This window comes from Mustela putorius, unplaced genomic scaffold (assembly GCF_011764305.1).
Source record: "Mustela putorius furo isolate JIRA1106 unplaced genomic scaffold, ASM1176430v1.1 tig00003898_pilon_pilon_pilon, whole genome shotgun sequence".
NCBI classification, from domain to species: domain Eukaryota; kingdom Metazoa; phylum Chordata; class Mammalia; order Carnivora; family Mustelidae; genus Mustela; species Mustela putorius.
Window position 1 is genome coordinate 16682686 of NW_025422047.1, and position 24733 is coordinate 16707418.

Here is a 24733-nt window from a genome sequence, read left to right on the forward strand (position 1 = left end):
ATTTACTTGTAACATCTTTTCTTAGGATCTTTCAGAAAGCAAAACATGGTCATACCAACTAAAGAGAAGACCAAATGACCCACCTTAAATTATGACTCGTTTTTTTCTGATGTCACTCTTGCATAACCAGTCTTTACACAGTCCTTGCGAATTATACTGCTGGATAATGAATTTTAAATTGCACGTCTAAGTAGACTAAGAACTCTATAGTTAGTGGGTTATATTTAAGCGACCACAGAATAGATAAGGTGCACAATTAAAGAGCACATTTCTTCCAAACCCCTAATTTGTGTTAGGATATTCAATTACCATTCTCTATGTGCAGGCATGAATTTTGATCTAGTAGCAATGAGGTCAGGTCCAGAAGTCTGCAGGTTCAGAATTATTTATCAGCAAGTAGTACTTAACCCACATTTGACACAACTGTTTACGTTCACAGACAATTTTAGGTATCTGAATTTAGAAGAGGTTGACTAAACCTTGATAAACCTGAAGTAATAGAATTTTGGGATAGAAATGTCAGTTTGCTAGCATCTTAATGGAGTTAGTCTAATCACCTTATAAACTAGACAAGCGATTCTTAAACTGTTGGGTCTCAGGACCACCCCCCCCTTTAAAAAATTTATTTATTTATTTATTTATCTATTTATTTGACAGAGAATGAGAGAGCACAGGCAAGGGCAGATACAGATGGACAGGGAAAGGGAGTAGGAGGGATCATTACCTGAGTCAAAGGCAGACACTTAACGGACTGAGTGACCCCATGCGCCCCTCAGGACCTCTTTATACTCTTTCTTAAAAAAGATTTTATTATTCATTTGACACAGAGAGAGACACAGCAAGAGAGGGAACACAAGCAGGGGAAGTGGGAGAGGGAGAAGCAGGCTTCCCGTTGAACAGGGAGCCCAATGCAGGGCTCCATCCCAGGACCCTGGGTTCACGACCTGAGCCAAAGGCAGACGACTAACACCTGAGCCACCCAGGTGCCCCAGGACATATTTATACTCTTAAAAAATATCGAGCGCCTGGGTGGCTCAGTGGGTTAAAGCCTCTGCTTTTGGCTCAGGTCATTATCCCAGAGTTCTGGAATCGAGCCCAGCATTGCATCGGGCTCTCTGCTCAGCCGGGAGTCTGCTTCCCTTCCTCTCTCTGCCAACTTGTGATGTCTGTCAAATAAATAAATAAAATCTTTAAAAAAAAAAATCTTTAAAAATAAAAGAACTTTTGTTTATGTTGGTTTTCTCTATCACTGTTTTCCATATTAGCAATTCAAGCAGAGAAATTTTTTTTTAAAGATTTTATTTATTTATTTGACAGACAGAGATTACAAGTAGGCAGAGAGGCAGACAGAGAGAGAGGAGGAAGCAGGCTCCCTGCTGAGCAGAGAGCCCGATGTGGGGCTCGATCCCAAGACTCTGAGATCATGACCTGAGCTGAAGGCAAAGGCTTTAACCCACTGAGCCACCCAGGCGCCCCTCAAGCAGAGAAAATTTAAAAGTATTTATTAATTAATTTGAAATAATGACAATAACTCCATTAATATAAATAACATATTTTATGAAATAACTGTATTTTCCAAAGCAAAAAAAAAAAAAAATTATGAGAAGAGTGGCATTGCTTCACATTAAAAAAAAAAATCTCTTTAATACCTGGCATAAAAGAAGACAGCTGAATTCTCATATTTGCTTCTGCAGTCTTTTGTGATAATATGTATCATATGACCTCTGCAGAACTTTAATATTCACTCGTAGGAAAATGAAGGTAAAAAAGGCAAAAGATCTTAGTATTATTATGAAAACAGTTTTGACTTCATGAACTTCCTGTAAAGATACTGAAGATCTTTAGGAGTCCCCAGACCACACTTTGAGGACTACTGAACTGGAGAAATGGGTTATTCATAATTCAAAGCTACAAATAAAGAGCTAAAATTATATCAGATAAGATACTTTCTAATGACCAATATTCTTTAGAGTTTTTGTCAACATTTTTTTATTGTGGTAAAATATATATGACATAAAACTGACCATTTTTAAGTGTACAGCTTTGTGGTATTAAATGTATTCACGTTGTTATGAACCATCATCGCCACTCATATCCAGAACTTTTTCATCTTCCCAAACTGAAATTTATACTCATTAAACAATAACTCCCCTTCTCTCTTTGCCCAAGTCTCAGGCAACCACCTTCTATTTTCTGTCTTTATAAATTTGCCTATTTGTAGGTATCCCATAGGTGGTATGTTATACCTATAACTACAAGTAGAATTATACAGCATTTGTCTCTTTGTAACTGGCTTCTTTAAGGTTGATCCATGCTATAGCATGTGTCACAATTTCATTCCTTTTAAGTGAATAATATTCCATTGTATGTGTATACCATATTTTAAAAATCCATTTATCTTTTTACAGATGTTTGGGTTGCTTCCACCTTTGGCCTATTGTGAATAATGTTGCTATGAAAAAGGAATATACAAATATCTCTTCACATCTCTGCTTGCAGTTTTTTTGGATATCTACCCAGAGGGGCAATTGCTAGATTGTATGCTAAACTCTCTGTTTAGTATTTTGAGGAACTGCCATATAGTTTTCTTTTTTCAACATCTTTACCACTGATTTCTTGCTAAAAGTTTTTTGTTGTTGTTTGTTTAAAATACATTATTCACAATACTGAAATTTTTTTGTTGTTGTTTTCCTTGGAATTTTTTTTTAAAATTTATTTATTTATTTGGCAGACAGAGATCACAAGCAGGCAGAGAGGCAGGCAGAGAGAGAGGAAGAAGCAGGCTCCCTGCTGAGCAGAGCCTGATGCAGGCCTTGATTCCAGGACCCTGAGATCATGATCTGAGCAGGAGGCAAAGGCTTTAACCCACAGAGCCACCCAGGCACCCCTTTCCTTGGAATTTTTTCAATAACTGACAAAAAAGGTCAATGAATAGCTCATGGATTTGATATATGATAAAAAGAATTATGAGTTCTCTGAATAATAGCTTTCTCATATCCCTAGCTTTCAGAAGTTCTCAAACCAAAGTAGAACATTCAAGTCATATTCTACTAGAAAAAGAATAAAGTTAAGAGAGAAGAAATAATATCTGTTAGGCACTGAGTATGTTCCAGGCATTATTCTAAGTATTGGGGATATAGCAGTGAACATAATGGAATCACTGCCCTCAAAGATGAGCTATAACTTATCATAAAATTTCTGAAATGGTAATCTTCAGATGGTCTGAGGGCTTTCTGGTCTGTCAGAAAAATCAACAGTCCCTTACTGTCCCAGGGTTTATTCTCACCAGTGGTGCAATATTGGGCAGCCTTGAGACACAGCTCCAGTAGACTGTATCCTTGTCCACTCAAGAATTTAGGGAGAGATATCCATGAAATACTAAATACCTGTATCTGCCAACACCCAGAACTCCAAGGGCCAGAAAAGAAGTTTCTAGAGTTTCTTTCTAGAAAGAATAGAGGAACAGGAAAGGATAAAGAAAAAAGAAAGCTTGTCAGAGGGAAGGAGTAGGCAGTGATTCTAGATATATTTGTGTTCCCTCTACTATGAAGCTCTAAACTTGGTGGTCCTTATAAGTGAATCTGGGCTGTGACATACCCTCAAAGGTCTGGGCAGATGGAAGGAGCTCCAGGGATAAGTAGCAAAGGGATTCACAGCAGAAATGGTCTTTATCTGGTAATTGTGGTAGAAGGTGTTAAAATTATCCAGACATTTCTTCCTCCCAGCTCCACCCCATTCTTCTTCTCTTACTAGTCTTCCTTTCCTCTCAAATTGTCACTCGCTAATATGCAGTTGCATATTTGAGGGTGATGAATTTTTTGTTGCAAATATTCTGCAGTAATTACCTATGTCAAAATATCCTAGTTCAAAACAGATTGCCACAGGAGAACTTTAAGTTAAAAAAAAAAAAAGATCCATTTACATTTGTTTATGTACAAAGTCAGCATGGTTTATAAGAATTCTGGGAAGGTGAAAAATTGTCAAATATGAAAACTATGATTTCTGATGTGGTAGTCATCTGAACAGGTAAGGAAACAGATCCCAACACTCGATTCTATGCTATGAAAGTTATCATTAAAAAACAGTGAAGCACTCCTTTAACTGTGACAGTTTATACACTCCAGTGAAATTCAGTTTTGAACCTGAAGACAGGGTTCAACATTGGAATGACACAAGGCTTAAAAATACACGTAAAAATCCATAAAATATAAATAAATAAATAAAAATTTAAAAATTCATAAAATAAGCCCTTGATTACTTATTTTTTCTCCTGGACGGTAGATTAATGTTACATAGAAGAGGGGCACCTGGGTGGCTCAGTGGGTTAAAACCTCTGCCTTCGGCTCAGGTCGTGGTTTCCAGGGTCCTGGGATCGAGCCCCCATCTGGCTCTCTGCTCAGCAGGGAGCTTGCTTCCCCCTCTCTCTCTCTGCCTGCCTCTCTGCATACTTGTGATATCTGTCTGTTAAATAAATAAATAGGATCTTTAAAAAATATGTTACATAGAACAAGAAGGTAACACTGATAGTAATAAACATTGCAAATCACACTGCGGGAAAAACAAAGAATAGTATTATATTAGAATGAATGTAAAGAACACCACAGAAAAAAATTTGAAATACATTCTACAGTATCAGTAAGATTCATGACTGACAATATAGAATGCGGGACCTTCATAAGTTACTGTTAGAGACTATGCATTTCTCCTTTTTTTTTTTTTTAATCTCTCTTGATAAGAGGATGATTCTAAGGTTCTGATATGGTCTGTTTTGGTTGTTCAAGATCAGTCTATAACTGAGGGCAATTCTGCTGGCTATTATATCCCCCAGCATGGTAGGAGAAGCCATTCTCACAAAAGAGTGAAAACGTAGTTCAAGCAATTTAGTGTTAGAATCAATTGTGCCTTAAAAAACAAAACCAAAAAAACATGTGAGTTGGGTCCAGATCTACATTCATTATTTCAGTATTTATTGGGTACCTTGTATGGGCCAGGCACTGTGCTAGGCACTGGGTGTACAGTGGTCAACAAGACAAACCATCCTTAGCTGTTCCAATTTTATTAATTCTGTAATGATAATGGTTTGGCCCTTGTGCCAGTTACTAAATACTGTCTCTCACCTCCCCACCCACCCTTCTATACTCTCGTTTTGTGAGGCCAGGGCTGGGACCATAGAAACCACATTTCTGCTTTGTCAGTTTCTCTCTGTTAGGTGCTTCTTATAGGAAGTATCGGAGAGAGAATTAAAGTCTGAAAGAGGAGAAGGGATTTCCTCCTCCTTCCCTGTTGGTTTCTTGTCCTTTTTCTTTTCTGTTTTTTTTTTCTTCTTCTTAAGATTTTATTGATTTATTTGTGATAGGGAGGGAGTGGGAGAAGCAGACTCTGCTGAGCAGGGAGCCCAATTTGGGGCTCAATCCTAGGACCCCGGGATCATGACCTGAGCCAAAGGCAGACACTTAAATGATGAACCACCCCGGCGCCCCTCTTGCTCTTTTTCATGGTACCCTTGCTTCATTTATCCACCCTGGTGTGTCACTTTGCTCTAGGAAGAGCCTAGCCAGTTACACAGTACCATTTATCATCAGAGTTTGTTTAACATTGTGGAACCAGCCTCATCACAGCCCCTCAGAGACCCCAGGGCCAGCTGGCCAGTACCCCTTCTTAGAGTTCTGGGTCCCAGTCCTATGGAGCCCCTCTGAGAACTAAGAGATCCCAATACCAGCTAGGTAACACTCCCTTCTCAGAGGTCTGGTATTAAGTTCCTTGGGGCCCCTTCTCAAAGCTTCTAAGTTTTAATTATTCTAACTTCTTCCCTCTATTCCCCAGCTCTGGGGTGGAAACTCCTTCTTGCAATGGATGCGTATCTACGTATCTGTATCTATATTTTGTTCTAATATATATCTTACATATAATCTCTGTGTTCTCCTTTTCTTTTTTAACATTTCAGTAATTAGTTAATAATTCTTTAACTCCTTTGGTTAGAATAACTAATGGTTTCTGGCTCGTAATTGAATACTGACTGATACTTTCTTAATTTGTTTTACAAATTCTTGTTTACAGATCTCATTTTGTTTGTTATTTCATTTTATAATAAGTTCTTATCTTATCATAAACATGCCAGCACAGAGAACTCTTGCACCTTTTCTGTTCTTTATGTTTTCCAGACCGCATTTGGCATGCCACGATCCTCTGCTTATTACTGTTTTCTTTGCTGAGCACACTCGGTTTGTGTTTTCTTTTAGCTTGTTCATGCTTGATATTTTTCATAAATTTTCTTTTCATCTTGCCCTTCCATAACATGGACAGTTCTTTTCTAGACATATTTTACTCTGATACAGTACGAGTAAATCTCGCTTAGCATTCTCTCTTCTGTCTAACAAGAGTTTGTCTTTTCCTCTAATTATAGTTTGAGGATTCATATCAGGAACAGATTTATTAAGGCCCGTGAGATGAGAAATGAATGCCCTATATTTTCTTGTTATAGAATCTCAGTAATTGTTACATAATGAAGTCTCTCTCTGCTAGGCTATGACCTTTCCTAATTTCAGAAGTCTCTCTACAAATATGAATCATGCTGAACAGAGTATGATCATACTTTTATTTTAAAATTAACAATTAAGGGCAACTTGTATTAGGTATATAACTAAGTAATGTTCCATAAGAAACTTTTTATTTTATCTTTTACAAAAATAATGTAACTTCAAGATTAAAGGAAAAAAGTGTATCATACGACCTTACTAACCTTACTACTCCTAATAGGATCGGGACTATGATACTGGACCCTGGTCAGAGGTCTATGGTATAGACTTTTGTAAAAGCTCTACCCAACAAAGACCCCCAGTATTGCATAGTGAATATCCAAAACAATCAGATAGTCTTTCTGAGGGCATTTGAATTTGAGAACTCACAGATATAGTGCAGTAGTAGTGGGAATAGCAGAAATAGAGTTACATAGTATCCAAGTCTCCTTAAAAGCAGAGTACCCGAGAATTGAGAGGTTAATGGTGTGCTGATGAAGGCAATATAACTAAATGTTTTATATTTTAAGAACTTCCAGTTTTGTAACTGTGTGCTGTTCCTATAAGCCATGTTGTTAACTCTCAGTAAACCACCGTTAGGGCGCCTGGGTGGTTCAGTGTTAACGGTTAAGTCTTTGCCTTCGGCTCAGGTCGTGATCTCAGGGTCCTGGGATGGAGTCTTGCATCGGGCTCTCTGCTTGGTGGGGAGCCTGCTTCCTCCTCTCTCTCTCTGTCTGCCTCTCTGCCTGCTTGTGATCTCTCTCTCTCAAATAAATAAATGAAATCTAAAAAAAACAAAAACAAAAACCCACCATTACTTAACATGGCTTGAAACTTAAAAGAGTGTAACTCATAACTTGTTTCTGATTGTTTATTATTATATACAAACAGTTTTATGCACATAGTTATAAACTTTTGTTAAATTATTTCCATAGCATACTCTCAGAAGTGTTCTTAATGATTTCAAAAAATAAACATTATGCTTTTTGCTACCTATGTTGCCATATTACTTTCCAAAAGAGGTGTAGGAATTTATTAACAAGATTTGAATATAGACTTTATTAGTCTCATGTGTTAATTTCTTTGTGCAATTTTATAGGTATACAATTGTACACCAAAGCCTTCTACAGAGTATAGCACCTGGCATGTTGTAAGCACTCAATAATATTAGTTAATATTATTTGGAAAAAAAAACACATTAAAAAAAAACCTTCTTAGTTTGTATTTCTTTGATTTATACATTTCGTCAAGAAATTTTTTAAAAAGGGTTTTATTCATTTCTTTGACAGAGAGAGACACAGTGAGAGAGGGAACACAAGCAGAGAGAGTGGGAGAGGGAAAAGCAGGCTTCCCGCCGAGCAGGGAGTCTGTTGCAGAGACTGATCCCAGGACTTCGGGATCATGACCTGAGCTGAAGGCAGATGCCCAATGACCGAGCCACCCAGGCACTCCAAGAAAATTTCTGATCAACTTTATGTAGACTGTACATCCACATGCTCCATGGACAAGCAGACACAACATCAAAGCTGCAAGTTAATGAAATTTGAGTCAGCAATGTGTAAATCTTAGATTGAATTCTATTATTTGTGCACTTGAAAACAACGACCTGATTAAACATAAACCACAGTATGAGATTGACAGGCTTCTGCTTGGACTAGACATGATCTCATCAGTGCTTCAACAAAAGACTACTCTTCATTGCATTAATTTTGATGTGAGGATTAGCTTTTATTCTCTTCTATTTTGGTATTAACTAACAACTAATCAGAATGAAATGATTGATCTCAGAAATTTTTTGCTCCTTAGACACATTTTGCACTTGAACACATCTATACTTGCAAAAAAAAAAAATGCTTTGAATGCTTCTACTATCATATAGCTGTCACTTTTAATAAGATGTCTTCAGATTTTATGGTGGTTCTGTAAAGGAAAAGTCTTCCAGTTTTATTTTGATGGCTTTGATAGCTAAGGCAGACAGAGAGAAAGTCCCAGTTAACATTTGTTCTTGGATCTACTCTATGGTTTCTCAAGATTATCTATACCATAGTGGAAAAGGTAATGTGGAAAGATTTAGCAAAGATGGTGAACTGAATAGAATCTTTTTTGCCCTACTTCCTACACAGAAATGCTGGATTAAAAAACATACTAATTTGAGGAATCTATATAGCCAAGCTCAAAAGCAAGGGAAAAAAGCTCCTCCAGAAACGTACATAGTAGGGAAAAGGAGCTGAAGCCTTGCCATTCTAAAGAAGAAACAAACTGACCTTTGCCTTTGGGTTGGACAAATCTAGGTATGGGGCCCGAGGTGCTGGGCCTGCAGGGAGCTGTGATATTATTACGCTGTCCAAGAGTGGGGATCAGGAAAGCCCAGTGGCGGAGAGTCATTGCAAATGTGAGCCAATTTGTCATGGATAGAAATAGGATGACATGCAAGTGAAGGAGACCTCAGGGACTACTCAGAGTGGGAGTTATGCTAAACGAGGACTGTCTCAAGCCAAGAAACAAATATAAAAATGTGGAAACAAAAGTGAAGATGAACTTTTGGGACTTCATCAAAATCAAAAGCTTCTGCACAGCCAAGGAAACAGTCAAGAAAACAAAGAGGCAACCCACGGAATGCGAGAAGGTATTTGCAAATGACAGTAGAGACAAAAGGTTGATATCCAGGATCTATAAAGAACTCCTCAAACTCAACACACACAAAACAGATAATCATATCAAAAAATGGGCAGAAGATATGGACAGACACTTCTCCAATGAAGACATACAAATGGCTATCACACACATGAAAAAATGTTCATCATCACTAGCCCTCAGGGAGATTCAAATTAAAACCACATTGAGATATCACCTTACACCAGTTAGAATGGCCAAAATTAATAAGACAGGAAACAACATGTGTTGGAGGGGATGTGGAGAAAGGGGAACCCTCTTACACTGTTGGTGGGAATGCAAGTTGGTGCAGCCTCTTTGGAGAACAGTGTGGAGATTCCTCAAGAAATTAAAAATACAACTTCCCTATGACCCTGCCATTGCACTACTGGGTATTTACCCCAAAGATACAGATGTAGTGAAAAGAAGGGCCAGCTGTACCCCAATGTTTATAGCAGCAATGGCCACGGTTGCCAAACTGTGGAAAGAACCAAGATGCCCTTCAATGGACGAATGGATAAGGAAGATGTGGTCCATATACACTATGGAGTATTATGCCTCCATCAGAAAGGACGAATACCCAACTTTTGTAGCAACATGGACGGGACTGGAAGAGATTAGGCTGAGTGAAATAAGTCAAGCAGAGAGAGTCAATTATCATATGGTTTCACTTATTTGTGGAGCATAACAAATAGCATGGAGGACATGGGGAGATAGAGAGGAGAAGGGAGTTGGGGGAAATTGGAAGGGAAGGGGAGGTGAACCATGAGAGACTATGGACTCTGAAAAACAATCTGAGGGTTTTGAAGGGGCGGGGGGTGGGAGGTCGGGGTACCAGGTGGTGGGTATTATAGAGGGCACGGATTGCATGGAGCACTGGGTATGGTGCAAAAATAATGAATATTGTTGTGCTGAAAATAAAAAATTTTTAAAAAATGTGTGAAACCCATAGAGCTCAGAAATAAGTAACAATGAAACCATCTCATACAAAGCTTCCAATACCCTGCTGCTCATGGGACACCATATGTTTCTATCTAAAGAGAAACTCTCAGACAAAAAATATAAAATCCATAAAGAATATATTTATGTTTGAGTTACATTTTTAAAAATTAAGACCTAATTATCGCCTAGTGAAATGGGAGAATATCACTGAAAAAGTCTTTTAAAACTAACAGAAGATTGACTAGAGAGGAAAACCAATTGGATTCCTTATCAGCAAATATAAATGCCAGAAAACAGAATAGTATCTTCAATGTGATGAGGCTTCATTATGGCTGTGTGAATGTATATACTTTTGTTTTGAGTGATTATCAAAATAAAAGTCTATACCATGAATATCATTGAAGAGTAAGGCAAAAGACTTTTTCAGATATACAAATACTAAGATGATTTATTATCCATAGATACTTGATGAAAAAAAAAAAATCAGAAAACGTATTTTAGCAAGAAGAATGAATCCAGAAGGGTGCCTGGGTGGCTCAGTTGGTTAAGCGACTACTTTCAGCTCAGGTCATGATCCTGGAGTTCCAGGATCCAGTCCTGCATTGGTCTCCCTGCTCAGCAGGGAGTCAGCTTCTCCCTCCTCAGACACTCCTCCCTCTCAGGCTCTCTCTCTTTCTCTCTAATTCTCTTTCTCAAAAAAATAAATAAAATCTTGAAAAAAAAAAAAAAAGAATGAATCCAGAAGGAAGAGTGGACCTGGAGAAGTATCACTGAACTTGGGGGAAAAAAATCACAGCTCAATATTTAAAAATGCATAACTTTTAATTTTGCTTTGGGAAATGCATTTCTATTCAATGTCAGGTATAATATTGATAGACAAATTCTTGTCTCTGCACATTTTTTTCTGTAGACACTGAAGTTATAACTGTCATGAGACAGATCAAAAACATTTGGTTTTCTTAACATAATGCCCAGACTTGTACCACAAGTATCATAAACCCTTCAAAATGAAAATTATACATTCACACAATCATAATTAAGACTATAGCTGGGGGCTGAGTAAAAAGAAGAGTCAGCTTTTAATTTGGACTTCACTGTTATAAATTCCAGTAAGCGCTAATACCTAAAGTGAGATGGAATTCCCAGTATTAATCAAGAATAAATGACCTCAATCCCTAAACATCCTAAACTTGGTCTGATGTGAGTCTATCCTCACTACCTTTGGCATTTTTGTAACCTTTCAGCCTTTCTCTTGAATTAAAGGGTTTAAAGAAGACTATAATCTTATTACTGTAAACCTGTATTTCTGTGGTTGTAATGGGCATATTAGCAGTTCTGAGGTTGACCTCAACCTTTCAATACCTTATCATTTGATATCTCATTTTGAACATGTTATTTTCGACTTGCTTCTGCCATTAGCATTTTTCTTTGTATGGGGTCAGGTGAGTTACTTCAAGGTGAAAACAGTTGCTCAAATAAATTTTGCCATTTCATGCTAAGCACAAAGCATTTACTCACATAGTTCAGTGAATTTTAGTTGACTTAAGAAACATAGTGTCCTATTTGCCGGATGCTGCAGTTTTTAACCATGACATCTCCCAGGTTGTTGATGAGGAAGTATGAGTGTAAGACATGGTACCACCTGTGTCAAATATACAATCTGTTTGGAAGATAAAACATGGGAAACAGGATGGGGCCAGTTTATAGGTGTTTCTACTGACAGATTTGAGTAGCTTGGTTTTTGATCTGACAGGGAATGGAGACATGTTCACTTTCCAGAGTAAGCAAGTAATGTGCCCCAAATGATGTTTCAGAATGATATAAGTGGAAATCCAACCATTATCTTATAAGCTTCATAATTACAACCAAGTCTTTATGATCCATATCAAGCTTATTTGTTTATTGTGACAATTAACTTCAGTAGATATTTAGACTAAAAACTGGAAGTAGCCTGTCATTCAACATGCTTGTGGCCTGCCTTCCCTACCATCTGTTAACATGCTCTTTGGAATGCAAATTTTAACACCTGCCTATACAAAACATAATTAGAAAGATAACACTGCTGTCAAAATCATAAAATCCAACATAATTATTTCCTCTACCGTCATCCTTTTTGGCTGAACTCTGCATATTTTTGGCCTTATAAACCACTCTCTTTAATGGCTTCTTTATGATACAACACCATATTATGTTTCTTTTTAAATTATACAAATAATACAAAGAAAATATCATTGTGATCAGATTGTGGGGAAGGAGTTCTTAAACAAGAGACACAAAGTGCAATTCAAAAAGAACATCAGGGCTATGTATAACTACACATGTTATCCACTGCAGAACTCCAGGGGTCCATTTACATAGTAAAGATCCTGATGTGAATGCCTCCCCCAGAGTGTGTAATTTGGTGGTGGTCCAGAGAAAAGAGGATGGATTTCATGAAAGACAGTAAATGAACTTGAGATGGAAGACAGAGTAAGAGAAGATATTTCAGCATCTAAAAACAACTAAGGGGGCACCTGGGTGGCTCAGTGGGTTAAAGCCTCTCCCTTCAGCTCAGGTCATGGTCTCAGGGTTCTGGAATCGAGCCCCGCATCTGGCTCTCTGCTCAGCAGGGAGCCTGCTTCCTCCTCTCTCCCTGCCTGCCGCTCTGACTACTTGTGGTCTTTGTCTATCAAATTAAAAAGAAAAAATCTAAAACCAACTAAGAGTATCTAGAACATTATGTCCAACATATTACAATGCAAGCCACAGATGCCAGCCACTTATATAACTTCAAATTTTCTTTTCTTTTTTTCAAAGATTTTATTTATTTATTTGACAGAGATCACAAGTAGGCAGAGAGGCAGGCAGAGAGAGAGAGGAGGAAGCAGGCTCCCTCCTGAGCAAAGATCTCAATGTGGGGCTCAATCCCAGGACCCCGGGATCATGACCAGAGCCGAAGGCAGAGGCTTTAACCCACTGAGCCACCCAGGCGCCCCAACTTTAAATTTTCTAATAGCCATGTTATAAAAAGTAAAAATAAACATAAAATTAATTTAACACAATGTATCTAAAATATTACAACTTTAACACACAATCAATATAAAAATTAGTAATGAGATAATTTACATTGTTTTTGTATTGACTCTTGGAAATTTGGTGTGTATTTTACACTTACAGTACATGTCAATTTGGACTAGCCATACTTCATGTACCCAATAGCTCATGTCTGAATAGTAAATAGTCAATGGCTAGTAGCTACTATTTTGAAATACACAGCCCTGGAACATAAACATTACCAATGGAAATCAACAAATACAAACAAACTTAGAAAAAAATAAGGAAAGGATACAATCAAGCAGTTTATTAAAGGAGAAACTTGAAATCTTAAGAGATATTCAAACTCATTAGGAAAAAAATTAACTTTGATCAACAAGTTACAACTTTATAGACACCAAAAAATTAGATATTACTAACTATTGGCAGAAATGTGTAGAAATGGGAGCTCCCATAATCTGCTGATAGAAATGTGAGCTTTTTAGCTATTTCTAAGAGCAATTTGGCTTTCCTGTCCCTAGAGCAACATGACGTGGTGAGTGAAGAAATAACACAATGATTTCTTCATCAAATGCCACTTACTTACATTCAAACACACAAATGTCACAAACACACAAATGTAAACAAAGCATATATTACAGGAATATATGCATGCATACGGACATATAATTAGACTGTTTGGGGTCGAGGAAGAAAATGGAATAAGGAATAAAAATGGAAAAATGTAATACTGCTCATGGTAAAAAGTTAAAGTTCTCATTCTAAATTCCCAGAACCTTTTCTACGGATTCCTTTTTTTTTGGAGGGGGGGTTCACTGTTTCTTTTTTTTCTCACATTTTAGAGAGAGGATTGTCACTCTTTCTGTTCACCATTTTGCATATTTTTAAGATAGCTTCATTTGACTTAAATTATCTTCTTATGCCAAATCGTCCTACAACTGTATCTCCAAACAAGTCCTCTTGGATACCCTGTTTTCTTACTTCCTACTGCACATTTTCACCGTCAGCAAAACTCAACACCATGAGCATTATCTTCACCTCCACCCTAGTTATTGCTGTCTTTCCAGGTTTTCTTACATCTACCACCATTATTCCTCCAGTCTCAAGCCTCATCATTCCTCCAGTCCTCCATTCCTCTTATTTTCAACACGTACCTCTCCTGTCCTGAACATCTAGGTAGCTAGTAAGACTTACTGTTTTTATTTTTAACATCACTGTTATCTTATTCTCAACGCCAGCCTCTAACCCTAGAGAACTCACTATCTGCCTTCACTTTCTTTCTTTCTTTCTTTTTTAAATAAAAAGACTATTTATTAACAGCAGTTTCAGGTTCACAGCAAAATTGAGAGGAATGTATTGAGACTTCTTGTATACTCCCTGCCTCCACTCATACATAGCCTCTCACATTATCAACATCCCCAACCAGGGTCATACATTTGTTAAAACTGATGAACCTACACCAATACATCATAACCCCTCAAGGTTCATAGTTCACATTAGAGTTCACTCTTGATGGTGTATATTCCAGAGGTTTGGATGAACGTACAATGACATGTATTCATCATTATAGTATCATGTGGAGCAGTTTCACTGCTTTAAAAATCCTCTGTGCTCCACCTATTTAGCCTCCACCCCCCATTTTTTGGTTTCCATTCCTCTAGTCCATTTGCAAATTGCCAAATCTCCCGATAGCACTATTTTCAACGCATTCCTACTTTGCTCAAAGCTGCCAATGGTGCCAGTAGTGAGATTTTATTGTCTTTATTGTCTTAATTCAGTACTCACCTTCCTCAGCAATGAGAAGTGCATGTAACCCAAGCTAGGACTTTGAAACTCTCTACCCATCTATTTGGTTTCTTTTTTTAAAGCTTTTTGTTTATTTATTAGAGAGAGACCAAGCAGGAAGGGCAGAGGGAGAGGAAGAAGCAGGCTCCCTGCCAAGCCAGGAGCCTGATGCAGGGTTCGAACCCAGGACCCTGGGATCATAATCTGAGCCAAAGGCAGCCATTTAAGTGACTGAGCCACCCAGGAGCCCTCCATCCATCTATTTGAATCCTTAATAGTGTGATAAAGAGATCGAACATTATTACGTATTCATTTACTCTAACATGGCCTGTCTCAAGGCCACTCCTCTGGTTCCTGCTTTTTAGCCCTCGGAGGTTACTTTGCTTTCTAATGTTTCCAAACCTTCCCATTGATTCTGTGAGCTCTTGATATTTTCCCAGTAAACTCCTCTTTGAAGTTTGTCTGATTTGGTTTCTGATGCTTGAAAGCAGAGCCTGACTGATCCCTTCTCCATTGTACAAAGAATAAACTTCTTGCCTGGTTTCAGATCTTCTCTATCTAGTCCCAGCCTTATTTTCTCTTATTCATCAAAGCCACAGCCAGGTCAGTCATTTCACAATTCTGGAAAATGCCATGTTAGTCTTGCTTCTATGCTTTATGACATCCTGGAATGACATACCCTGTTCCATGTATCAATACCCATTTACTGATTCCTCAGGGTTCCATTCAAGATTTATTTTGTCTATGAAAACAAACATTATGCCCTATATTGTCTTTCATTATCTTTGCAGTCTGTTGGTACTTAGTGTCTGTTATTAATTTTCTAGTTGGAATCACACAATTTTGCATTTGCAGAACATTTGATAGGCCCATCTCCCTCACCCTCCTGATTTTTTTTAACTGAAAACCCATGCCTAATCCATTGTTGGACAACTGTAGTTAAGAAATTAAGAAGTTAAGTAGTTAAGAAGTCTTACTTACATGGAATGGAGATTTCTCATCCTATAACAGCTTGACATTCAAATAAATGTCTCAGCTTGACATTCAAATAAACTAAGAATATCTTGAATATAGGTTTAACTAGTGAACTAGTTCTCCCATCTTTGTGTCATCAATGTCTATTTTGTTGATAAAAATGCAAAAGAAAATGGGACCAAAGACCAGCACCCTCTTGGATACATATGCCCCAATATATGGATATGATATTTAACTAGCTATGAATTACTTAATAATTTGCATTTCACATATTTTCCAAAATGATGTAAGATATTTTGTGAAAAGCTTTGCTAAAATCAAGATATACTAAGTCTGCGATATTCCCCTGAGCTACTATGATAATCTCTTTAATCTATCAAAAAGAAATGCGTTATTTTGTCTTGGTTTGTTCCTAGTGAATCCACGTCAGCTGATGATCATCATATGCCCTTTTAAATGTTCACCAATTGTTTAATAATCCATTCTAGATTTTTCCTGATTAGTCTCAAGCTTTGTAGTTTGTGATTTCCAGAATGTATACTTTCCTCCTTCTTGAAAAGCAAAACTCTTGACCATTTTCAGCCTCTGCCACCACTTATCTTCTCTGCGAATTCTTAAAGTTGTTGATTTAAAGGACTGTGAGAATTGGACAATTTTGGAACATGCTTTGTCTGGATACAAGCATGAGCACAACTTTAAGGCAATTACATTTTTCTCTGACTCTTTACTAACCTTAGGCTGTTAAACCCTCACCACCTCTCTTTCCCCTTGATTTGCATTTCAGTATGTATTTGAAGATTATGAAATTGAAATACACTCATCACCAAACTCTTCAAATATAACAGAAATAAACAAAGAAAAAATAAAAGTCTCCCTCTCAAAAGATCCTGGTGTTGACAGATTGGAATGTATACTTCTAGACATGGTTCATGCACTAACAAACTTATTCTTATATAAATTTTGCATACCCTAGTACTGTATTGCAACTTAGTTTTTTACCTAACAATGTATCATTAACATCACTCTGTGTGTGTCATAAAGAACAATCTCATTTTCTCAATGGGTACATGGTATTCTTTCCTAAACTATGCAAAAATGCCTTTTTATACATGTGGCCCTCTTTCTCCACCTCTTTTTCTACATGCTCTCCCTTAAAAGTAAAGGCGACACTGCATTGTGAGCTACCTAGAGAAAATAAGGGAAGAAGGAACTCTGCTTTGTCCCAGGGGATCTTAAGCATAGTCACGTTGTTATCGTGACATGGCAATTTATCGTTTATGATTGTTTTCACATTTTATTTGATATTCATGAAAGTCTGTGAAATAGACCAGACAGTGAAGTCATCCCATTTTTTAAGCTCTCAGAGATATTAAAATGATCTGCCTTGTGCCTTACAACTAGTTAGGGGAAAAATGAGATTAGAATCCAAGTCTTCTGTGTCCTACCTAGTCTGCTGCTTATTGCAATGGAGACAGCTACTTCCTACTCCCATGTGGGAGGAGAATAGGGCTAACTAAAAAAACCTGTGTAGTGATTCACAGGGACCTCGGGGTAATGGTTGTCAGGAATGTGCTGCATCAGCCAGTGGTGTCGTGCTGAGCAGTGTTGGTTTGGGTAGTATTTTTATATGGTGAGAAACAAAGAGAATGAAAATCTCTCCATGAGCTTCTTAGGCTGATCAATGATTTCTATTTAGGCAGTAGACACAGTCATAGCATGCATATGAACTTACATTCTTAAATGTAAGGCTGGGATTCTTAACTCTGTCTGCACACTGGAATCACTTGGAGAACTTTAATAAAATAACCATCCTGGGGACTTCAAACTCCAAAGAGTCTGACTCAATTGTCTGGAAGTGGGAAGCTTCTCAGATGATTCTAATATGCAATCAGGGTTAAGAACCATGGAGTGGGAGGGCAACCTGAATTGTGACATTGTAATTAAGCTTTGCTAGGTTTCTGGGAAGAACCATTTCCCCCCTTTCCCTGCAAGTTTGCCCCTCTCCCCCCCCCCATCAGAAGGGTTTCCAACTCCTTGAATTCTTGGCATTCCTCCCAGCATAGGACCACATACATAGATGTTTGTTGATCAGCTAGCCTGACAGGTACGAGAAGGTTTAGGAGTCAACAAACAGAGATAGGAAACAACTACAAAAAAAGCCTCTATTTTGGGGATGGAGGGAAAAAATAAAAAGGAAGTATCACATAGTGTAAAATCAATATTTTCTTCCTAAGGGAAATTCTATTTGATTTGATCTTTTGAGTAGACAATAGCCATTAGTGTCAGGAAGACTCAGGGAGGTTGCTGTGCAATCTTCCTAGAGAAGGGGGGCACATGTCATTTCCAGAGCCTCCACGAGTCCTGTTTTACTCCATGTTCACCTTCAGGGTTAATACAGTAACTCATTCCAGTTTGGTTCCTGCTTATAGTTCTGAGGTTTTAGACTTTGGGCTCAAATCCATACTATGAATTTCAGAATAGCCCTTAGCAAGCATGGTCTCCATTTAGAGGATATTTTTTTAACTAGGAGCCAACACCTTGGAGGGTACATGTTGAGTGGGTTGAAGTCAGTCTATACTTAGAGTAACCCTTCAAGCAAGTTTGTTATCTCATTAACAACACCAAAAAGAATTGAGAAACTTTCAGACCTTTGATTACCCTGGATGAATGGTCACTCACAGATACCAAGGACAAGAAAATACCCTGGATTTTACTTCCATAAACATTATAGATTTAAAGGAACATCTTAAAATATTACTATCTCCAGATAGGTACTGTGTATGACTACTTCCCACACTGGAAAGAAAATACCTCTGAAGCATATAGGCACAAAATAGCAAGAAACAAAGGCAATGAATACAAATAGGAAAAAAAAAAAAAACTGACAGAAATCAATAGCCCCCAAGATAAAATCAAGATAGGGAGAAAAAAGAAAAAATAAACAGGTAGCTTAATAAAGGAGAAATAATTATTGCATTCAGGAATTTTTACAAACTAGCATGTGAATAAATAACACCTTGACTCCAAACCCATGTGTTTTGTGAGACCTCAGTTAAGGATGCAGTGGCATGTCTCATTTCACAGGCAGACCAGCACACACTTTGTTAAAAAGTGCCCTACTCCTGCTAGGGACAAAACATTCCCCACAACAAGCAAAGAGAACCTTTGCAAACAACTGGAAAGGAGGAGAATGATGCCAAGACTTAAAAGCAGAGTATATACAACACACACATAGGAGATATTCTCTGAAGCACCAGGCCCAGGGAAACAGGTGCCACTGCACTGCAAGGCACTATAGGACCTTATCTTCATAAGCCCGTTACTCTCAAGAGCAAGAGATGTAACTGACTTTCTAACACACAAAAATAGACACAGAGGGTTAGAAAAAATGAAGAGACAGATAAATATGTCCCAAATGAAAGGTCAGGACCAAACCACAACAAAAGACTTAAGCAAAAACGAATATAATGTGCCTGACAGAGAATTTAAAGTAAGGATCATGAAAGGACACCTGGGTGGCTCAGTCAGTTAACCATCCTACTCTTGGTTTTGGTGCAGGTTATGATCTCGGGGTTGTGAAGTTGAGCCCCATGTTGTGTTCGTGCTCAGCACAAAGTCTGCTTGAGATTCCTTCTCTCCCTCTGCCCCTCCTCTCTCTCTCAAATAAATAAATAAAATCTTTAAAAAAAAATCTTTAAAGTAATGATCATAAAGATACTCACTGGATGTGAGAAATGAGTGGAGAACATCTATGAGACTTAACAAAAAGAGAAGAAAGAACCAATCAGACATCAAGAACAAAATAAATAAAATTGAAAGTACATTTGATGGAACAAAATAACAGGCTAGAGGAAGCAGAGGAATGAATTAATGACCTGGAGACAGAGTAATGGAAAGAACCAAACTGTGCAAATGAAAGGGAAAAAAAATTATGTGAATTGAAAATAGTCTTTTCAGTGAGTCCATCAAGTGGAAAGTTATTCACATTATAGTGATCCCAAAAGGAGAGAGAGAAAGGGGGACAGAAAGTTTATTTGAAGAAATAATAGCTGAAAACTTCCTAATTTGGGGAAGGAAACAGATAACAAGATCCAGAATGCACAGAGATTCCTCCCCCAAATTCACCCCTAGAAGGTCCACACCAAGACACATAAAGTGTTTAAAATGGCAAAAAGTAGTAATAAAGAAAAAAATTTTAAAGCAGCAAGAGAAGACAGTTATATACAAAGGAAATCCCATAAGGACATAAGCATATTTTTGCATCAGAAGCTTTGTAGGCCAGACAGGAGTGGCATGTGCTGAAAGGAAAAATCTGCAGCCAAGAATACCCAGCAAGGTTATCATTCAGAATAGGAGTGTCTCATACCAACAAAAATTAAAGGAGTTCATGAGCACTAACCTAACCCTACAAGAAATATATTTTTTTAAGATTTTATTTATTTATTTGACAGAGAGAAATCACAAGTAGATGGAAAGGCAGGCAGAGAGAGAGAGAGAGAGGGAAGCAGGCTCCCTGCTGAGCAGAGAGCCTGATGCGGGACTCGATCCCAGGACCCTGAGATCATGACCTGAGCTGAAGGCAGCGGCTTAACCCACTGAGCCACCCAGGTGCCCCCCTACAAGAAATATTAAAAGGGATTCTTTCCCCAGTGTTCATAGCAGAAATGTCCACAATAGCCAAACTGTGGAAAGAGCCCAACTGTCCATTGAATGTTAAAATATAACACCATATACCTAAAACATGGTGGAAGGGGAGAGGAGTAAATAACAGGGGAGGCTCAGTCAGTTAAGCATCTGCCTTTGGTTCATGCTGTGATCTCAGGGTCCGGGGATCCAGCCCCATACTGGGTTCCCTGCTCTGGAAGGAGTCTGCTTCTCCCTCTCCCCCTGCCTGCTGCTCTCCCTGCTTGTGCTCTCTCTGTCAAATAAATAAATAAAATCTTAAAAACAACATCAACCACACAATATGAAGTGGTTGCATTTCATACTGTTTCACAGTAATGAAATGACAATGAACACATTATCTGTCAGTAATGACTTTGAATGTAATGGACTAAACACTCCAATCAAAAGTCATAGGGTGATAGAGTGGATAAAAAAAAGATGCAGCTATATGCTACCTAACAAGAGACTCATTTCAGACCTAAAGACTCCTGTAGATTAAAAGTGAGGGGATGGAGAAACATTTATCAAGCAAATTGATGTCAAAATAAAGCCAGAATAGCAATATTTACAGCAGACAAAATAGACTTTAAAACAAAGACTATAACAAGAGACAAAGAAGGATCCTATATAATAATAAAGGGGACAATCCAACAAGAGCACATAACAATTATACATATTTAAACAAACAACATGGGAGCACCCAAATACATAAAATAGTTAATAACAAACAAAGGAACTAATTGATAGTAATACAATAACAGAGGGGACTGTAACACCCCACTTACATCAAAGGACAGATCATCCAAATAGGAAATCAATAAGCAAACAGTAGCTTTGATGGATGCACTTAACCAGATTGATTTAGCAGATATATTCAGAACATTCCCCTAAATCAGAAAACACATTCTTTTCAAGTGCACATGGAACATTCTCCAGAAAAGATCACATATTAGGCCACAAAACAAGTATCAGTAAATTAAAAAAGACTGTCGTCATACCATGCATTTTTTCTGACCACAATGCTATGAAACTGGAAATCAACCACACACACATACACACAAAATCTGGAAAGACCACAAATACATGATGGTTAAATAACATGTTACTAAACAGTGAATTGGTCAACCAAGGAATCAAAGTAGAAATAAAAAATTACAGGGAAACAAATGAAAATGAAAATACAATGGTCCAAAACCTTTGGGATGCAGCAAAAGCTGTTCTAAGAGGGAAGTTTATAGCAATACAGGCCTATCTGAAGAAGCAGGAGAAATCTCAAATAAACAATCTAACTTTTCCCCTAAAGGAGCGAGAAAAAGAAGAGCAAGAAAAGCCAAAATCCAGGGGTGCCTGGGTGGCTCTGTGGGTTAATGCCTCTGCCTTTGGCTCAGGTCATGATCCCAGGGTCCTGGGATCGAGTCCCGCATCAGGCTCCCTGCTCAGTAGGGAGCCTGCTTCCTCCTCTCTCTCTGCTTGCCTCTCTGCCTACCTGTGATCTCTCCCTGTCAAATAAATAAATAAAATCTTAAAAAAAAAATCCAGCAGAAGGAAGGAAATAATAAATATTAGAGCAGAAATAAATGACATAGAGACAATATAATTCAGGAGCTGAATTTTGTAATCAGGTCCCAGTTACTTTTACATATTTCTTCTCTGCCATCTTTAGTATGTCAGATTTGTCCTTCAATTAACTCCTTTCATGGTTACAAGACAGCTGCTGCAGTTCCAGACACAATATTAAAAAAAGGAGGTTTCTTCTCCTTTAACTCTCATAGGTAGCTTTCCAAGAAATCCAAGCCAACTTCTTATATCTCATTGTCAAGAGTTGTATATATGCCCAAACCTAAACCAATCTCAGTAAGTTACTAACCATGATTAGTTCACATCCGTGGTTCTCAAGCTTTGCTGCACATTTGGGTCACCTGAGAAATTTTTAAAAATCCTGATGTTCCAATACAATTAAATGGTAATCTCTAGGGATGGACCTCAAAATAAAATATATATGAAACAGCTTTATGGAGAAGTAATTAACATATAATTCTCCTATTTAAAGTAAATAGTTGGGGTACCTTGGTGGCTTAGTCGGTTAAGCATCTCCCTTTGGCTCAGTTCATGATCCCAGAGTCTTGGGATCAAAGTCCCAAGGGGAGTCTGTTTCTCCCACTCCGTCTGCCCCCCTTCTCTCTCTCTTGCTCATTCTCTCTCTCTCTAATAAACAAAATCTTTAAACAATAAAATAAAATGAAGAATAAAGTGGTTCTTAGTAGTGCAACTAAGTGTAACCATCACCAAGATCAGTTTTAGAGCATTTTTATTACTGCTAAAAACCCTATTGTCATTTCCCCCTAGGGACCTCCATCCTAGGCAACTACTAATCTATTTTCCATCTCTATAGATTTTCTTATTCTGGATATATTTTTTTAAAGATTTTATTTATTTATTTGTCAGAGAGAGAGAGAGTACACACAAGCTGGCAGAGTTGCAGGCAGAGGCAGCGAGAGAAGCAGGCTCCCTGCCGAGCAAGGAGCCCGATGCGGGACTTGATCCCAGGACTCTAGGATTAGGACCTGAGCCAAAGGCAGCAGCTTATTTATCTATTCATCAGTTAATGGACATTTTGGTTTCATCTGCTTCTTGCTTATTATATATAATGCTGCTACAAGCATTTATGTACGAGTTTCCTGTGGATATATTTTTCATTTTTTTTGAGTGTATACACAGCGATAGGATTGGTGGGTCATGTGACAATTCTGTGCTTGATCTTTGGAAGAACTGTCTGATTGTTTTCTGAAGTGTCTGCACCATTTTATGTTCTCATGCATAATGAATGAAGTTTGCAATTTCTCTGCATCCTCATTTATCATGTCTTTCTAAAATTATAGTCATTGTAATCATCCTTTTAAAAAAAAGATTTTTATTCATTTATTTGAGAGAGAGAAAGAGAATGAGCGGGGAAGAGGGGCAGAGGAAGAGGAGAAGCAGACTATTGCTGAGCAGGGAGCCCAACACAGAACTCGATCCCAGGATGCCTGATCATGACCTTAACGGAAGGCAGACAACTGACTGAGCCATGCAGGTGCCCCGACAGTCATCCTACTGACTATTTTTCTCTTTTTAAGATTTATTCATCCATTTAAGTGGGGAGGGGCAGAGGGAGAGAGAAACCCAAAAAGACTCTGACTAAGCACAGCGTCTTGGTTGGGTCTGGATCCCCCAAGCGGGAGATCATGACCTGAGCCAAGAGAGTCTGATGGCCAACCAAGGCACCCAGGCGCCCCCTAATGGCTATAAAAAAAAAGATTTTATTTATTTATTTATTTTAAAAATTTATTTATTTTTATTTCTTTTCAGCGTAACAGAATTCATTGTTTTTGCACCACACCCAGTGCTCCATGCAATACATGCCCTACTTAATACCCACCACCTGGCTCCCCCAACCTCCCACCACCGCCCCCACTCTTCAAAACCCTCAGATTGTTTTTCAGAGTCCATAGTCTCTCATGGTTCAAGTCCCCTTCCAATTTCCCTCAACTCCATTCTCCTCTCCATCTCCCTATGTCCTCCATGTTATTTGAGAGAACAAGCCAGAGGGAGGAGCAGGGGGACAAACAGATTTCTGGCCAAGCAGGGGGCCCAATGTGGGACTCAATCCCCAGGACCCCAAGATTACCATCAGAGCCAAAGGCAGACGCTTAACTAAGCCACCCAGGTGCCTCCCTAATGGCTAATATTTTGAAGTGGTATTTCACTGTGGTTTTGATTTGGATTTCCATATGCAAATTGCAATTCCACAAAGCTATAAACACATCTTTTCATGTGTTTATGGATCATTTTGTCTTCTTTAGAGAAATGTTTACTAATATTATTTATCCATTTTAATTAGCAATAATCACGCCTCGGATAAACCTCATTGGCTACGATACTGCCACTGCGCAAAGCTTATTATTCGTCCATTTTAAAATTAGGTTTTCTTCTTATTAAGTTGTTGAAGAGTTCTTTATATATTTGACACAAGTTCCTTATTAAATACAGAATTTGCTAATACTTTCCCCCATTTTGTGGGTTGTCTTTTCAGTTTCTTGATGATATCCTTTGAGGCACAAAGGTTTATAATCTTGATGAAGCCCAATTTATTTATTTTTCTTTTTTGTCATGTGTGCTTTGGTATC

The 24733-nt window shown here is 38.0% G+C and overlaps 1 pseudogene; it reads right to left on the minus strand.

Annotated features, from left to right (window-relative positions):
• Positions 1-24338: 24338 nt before the first annotated feature.
• LOC123388415 lies at positions 24339-24504 on the minus strand (annotated as a pseudogene).
• Between the last annotated feature and the right edge of the window lie 229 nt (positions 24505-24733).